Here is a 5,120-nt window from a genome sequence, read left to right on the forward strand (position 1 = left end):
TATCTAGACAGTGATATTGTCTCACAGTTCAATGAAGACTTCAACATCTTGAGTTGGTGGCATGAACATAAACTTACCTATCCTATTCTTTCTCTCCTTGCTAAAGATGTCATGACTATTCCTGCTTCAACTATATATTCTGAATCAACTTTTAGTCTTGTTGGTAGAGTGACTGAGGAGCGTAGCCACCGGCTCACAAGTGATATGGTGGAGATTTTGTCATGTATAAAGGACTGGGAATTAGCAGACTCGCATATGCAGCACAATGTGGAGAATGACACCAAAGAGATGGAAGTTATCCATGAAAGTATGATCCTTAAAGATGAAGCCTCGGTTTGAAAGTTTGTTTGGACTATAACTTATTTGTTTTCTGTAATGTGGACTGTAATGAACATTAATATTTTAATTTGGAGCTAGTTGTACTCTTTTTTTCATTTCTAGGGTTTTCTCACGAGATGTGAGTTTTTACCTAGAAAGGTTTTTAACGAGGCAACATTGCACATCAGCTCCAAACCTAATTAAATATCTATTTTGCTGAAGTATTAATGTTATGCTTTGGAATATGGACTTGTAATTGTGATGTGGACTTGTAGTTGTAATTATGATATGGACTTGTAGTTGTATGGTGGCTTGCATATGAATATGGATTATGTAATGTGAATCTGGACTTGTATTGCATTTTGTAATGTGAATATGGACTTGTATAGCCTTTTTTGGGCTATTGGGCGGTCCGGCCCTATCTGGCCCATCGTGCTCACAGCACGACACGAAAAAGGCTTGATCGTGCCTGGCCTAGGCCGAGGAGGTGGCTCGGTCCGGCACGAGACACTGACCATGCCATGCCTAGTTTAGTCCATTCATGTCGTGCCCACAACAGGCCCGTGCCGGGACGGACCGAACGACACGTTTGAACATCTATACACCTGGCTCGACTTGATCGAGTTTAAGTTGGCTCGTTTAGCTCGCGAGCCACAACAGAAAAAATTACTCCCACCATGTTTAAATACTTGACGTTCTTTTTATTTGTTTATTTTTAATTAAATCACAACAAATAAAAAATGGAGGAAGTAGTATATATATAATAATTAATTTCTAGTTAATTCTAAACCAATTTAACAATAGAGAATATTAACTATACTTATCTCTACTATATTAAAGCACCAGTTTCAACGGTCGTCCCGCTTAATCTTTTTATAAAGAACCCTTTATATTTCTTTAAAATCAACCATAGGTACCATATCATATCTCATCCCTATCCTATTGGTTCGCACAACGACATTCTCATAGCTATCGCTCTAGCAACAAACCCCGTCCATTTTCGCAACAACCTCCGCCCGCTTCTTCCGCCGTTGCACCACCACCAGCGAGGAGGATTAGGGCGCTCGCCTCCGGATAAGAATGCTCACTAGGTGATAAAAAGTTGTATCGAGTCCAGCAAACTCTGAACCTCCTCTTTGCCAAAAGGGATCGGGAGCCTGTCTCCTAGCTCACTCTTCTTCCGCTCCGACGCGAGCTCTCCTCCCATCCCATGGGCGACGTGGCATCAACAGTAGATCTACCTAGCGTGCGCTTCGTCTGGTCATAGTTATTCTCGTCGGATCTATTATTGGTAGAGATCGCTCTAATTGTCGTGTTTTTCGTAGGGGACGTCCACTGACCAGACACAAGCTTCTCAAATAAGCAAGCCAAGTTGCTCAAGACGCAGAAGTTCGCGTCCGAGCTTGACCATCTGGCCAGTTTGTTCTTTCACTCATACCCTTTGTTTCTCAATTTGGCTATAATGAGTGCACAATACTTTAGGGATATATAGCTATTGTCTGCAAGGCCTTTCTCTGATCCAGCGATTTTGTGCTTAGTAGGTGGATACATCAAGGTCAAAGGTCAAGTTGGGCGTGAGCCCTGGATTGCCAAGCGAGTCACAGAGCTACTTGGGTTTGACGTATGTTTCTGATCCATGCAGAGGTAGTTAAATTTTTTTTGTTTGATATGATACTCTAAAGGCAAGAGTAAGTATGTATTCCAGTAAGCATCTTAAACATTAGAGGATAAACTTGTTGTGTTTGGTATTTCAGGAATGATCTTGTTGGCGTACTTGTGTTTTTTCTATGTCTTGCTAAACTTGGAGAAAATTGTTAAGCCATCACCATAAATGAATTTGCATGTGTTATCTATGGAATCTGATTGATGATTTTAGTTAGGGCATCAGATCTAAACCATCTTCTCGCTCCCAAGTCCTAAGCCAAAACATTGGCTATAATTTAATTCAAGCATAGGGGCTCCTTTTCAATTTATTTTTTAGTCTTTTGGCTAAGATCAAGTGTAATACTTGTTTTACCAGTTCAATGTCCAGTATATGAACAATATGTTCACTTTGACATTAAATTCATTTAGTATGGGTATTTTTATGTGGAGGGTTACCCAATCAATATCTTCAAATATAGTTAGGTACCGTTGCAACGCACGGGTATTAAACAAGTATAGTTTTATATACCACATCAATGCAATACTAAATTAACACAATTCATCACCCATCAATTCACACATGTTGGGACTATGCTTCGTCGCCGAAGGTCTTGTAGGAAGAAGCAGCTTCGGCTGAAGCTGTTCGTATGAGATGACCGAAGGTTCCTCTTCATGAAGCTTCGGAATTACAAACCGACTTAAAAGTAGAATGACCCTCTAGTCCATAAATGCTTAGGTCGCTGTTGTAATCCCTTATGAGGGGCATAATTGTAATTCCTCACAGGCTGTGTCCCGTGCCTATAAATGGTGAACAATATTCCCTTACTGTTCACGCATCCCTGTATTTGCAATCGCATCATTCGGGAACCAACCTTTGCCAAGGCAGAGGTATAATTGTATTCAACACTTAAATATACTGAATGGATATAATATGGTTTATTTATGATTCATTTACCTTTGATATTTTATATTTTATGTCATCTTATACGATCTGTCAGAATTCAATTACGAAGATTTAACCTTCGTAATTGTATTGTCATCAACCTTCGTTCAAGGCCCATTAATCCCCAAGGGAATAATGTTTCGTTGGACGAAGAACATTAACATTTAACATTTTATGTTGCCTTGTTCTTAATTCATAGCATTTGAGAACAAGTCCCCAACATTGGCGCCCACCTCCGGTGAACTCACTTCCACTTTCTAAGCTGATGGCTTCGTTCAACGATCAAGCTGGAGCTGCTTCGGCCCCGAAGCTGGTGCTCCCGATAACAGGTGGTTCGTGCTCAGAACCAGCCAACAAAAAGCAGAAGAAAGAGGCGCAGAGAAGGGTACAACATGTTGGAGTGCAGAGACCCTTCATCAAGTCAAGGTGGTCCCACATTCCAATCACCTTCTCCCAGGAGGACCTTCAGCTCAAGGATTTTCCTCATAACGATGCTATGGTTATTTCTTGCGTTATCAAAGGGTTTATGGTCCACAATGTCTTGGTTGATACAGGCAGTGCAGCTGATATCATATTTGCTAAGGCCTTCAGACAAATGCAAGAGCCAGAAGATAAGATTCATGATGCTACACACCCTCTCTGTGGCTTCGGAGGAAGACAGATTTTAGCACTGGGCAAGATCACCATGCCAGTGACCTTTGGATTCATCAACAACACCAGAACTGAGCAAGTTGTGTTTGACATTGTTGACATGGAATACCCTTACAATGCAATTATTGGTCGTGGCACCCTCAATGCTTTCGAAGCAATTCTTCATCCCGCTTACCTTTGCATGAAGATACCTTCGGATCAAGGACCCATTGCTATTCATGGAAGTCAGGAAGCTGCCAGAAGGGCCGAGGGAAACTGGACTGATTCAAAAGCAATCCATAACATAGATGGAGCTGAAGCTTGTGAACAGTACAAATTCAGAAGGGAGAAAGCAGCTTCAGCAGATCAGCCGAAGCCCATGCTCTTATGTGAGGACATAACAGAGCAGAAGGTGCTGTTGGGCTCTCAATTATCCGAAGAACAAGAGAAAACCTTGATAAGGTTTTTGTTCAACAACAAAGATGTTTTTGCATGGTCAGCCAATGACCTTTGCGGAGTTAACAGGGATGTTATTGAACACTCGCTCAATGTTGACCCATCCTTCAGACCCAGAAAGCAGAGGCTTCGGAAAATGTCTGATGACAAGGCCGAAGGTGCTCGTAATGAAGTCAAAAGACTCCTCAGTGCAGGAGTTATCAGAGAAGTAAAGTACCCAGAATGGCTAGCTAACACTGTTATGGTAAAAATGGCCAATGGCAAATGGCGAATGTGTATCGATTTTACAGATCTCAACAAGGCCTGTCCGAAGGACGAATTCCCATTGCCAAGGATAGACTCCTTAGTTGATGCAGCAGCTTCGTCAGAGCTTATGAGTCTTCTCGATTGTTATTCAGGCTATCATCAAATTTGGATGAAGAAGGAGGATGAGCCGAAGACCAGTTTCATAACCCCTAGTGGAACATATTGTTACCTTCGGATGCCTGAGGGGCTCAAGAATGCTGGAGGAAGTTTCAGCAGAATGACTGCGAAGGTTCTCCAGTCTCAGATAGGCAGAAATGTGCTAACTTATGTTGATGATATCATTGTAAAAAGCACGAAACAGGAAAATCACATTGCTGATTTGCAGGAGACCTTCACCAGTTTTAGACAAGCTGGTCTAAAGTTGAATCCAGAAAAATGTGTCTTCGGAGTAAAGAAGGGGAAATTTCTTGGATGCTTGGTTTCAACAAAGGGAATTGAAGCTAATCCAAGTAAAATTGAAGCTATACTTCGAATGGAGCCACCAACTACAAAAAAGGGGGCCCAAAGATTGACAGGGAGGCTGGCATCTCTCAATAGATTCATATCCAGATCAGCAGAAAGAAATTTACCATTCTTCGAAGTGCTGAAATCAGCCGAAGTCTTTCAATGGGGACCAAGCCAACAAAAAGCCTTTGAGGAACTAAAGCAATATTTGATAGATTTAACAACATTAACTCCACCAATGCCAGGGGCTCCTTTGTTATTATATGTGGCAGCTTCGCACTCAGTGGTAAGTGCAGCACTTGTCCAGGAGAAGCTTGATGGCCAAGTCAAGAAGCAAGTCCCAGTGTATTTTGTATCTGAAGTTCTTAGTATATCAAAG

The 5,120-nt window shown here is 41.6% G+C and overlaps 1 non-coding gene across 1 annotated transcript; it reads left to right on the forward strand.

The window, feature by feature from the left end:
- Positions 1-2,287: 2,287 nt before the first annotated feature.
- On the forward strand, positions 2,288-2,481 carry LOC111589715 (U2 spliceosomal RNA). The gene has a single exon (XR_004850946.1). It is a non-coding gene; the product is annotated as a U2 spliceosomal RNA (small nuclear RNA).
- Positions 2,482-5,120: the final 2,639 nt, after the last annotated feature.

The sequence above is a fragment of the Zea mays genome, chromosome 6 (assembly GCF_902167145.1).
Source record: "Zea mays cultivar B73 chromosome 6, Zm-B73-REFERENCE-NAM-5.0, whole genome shotgun sequence".
NCBI classification, from domain to species: Eukaryota; Viridiplantae; Streptophyta; class Magnoliopsida; order Poales; family Poaceae; genus Zea; species Zea mays.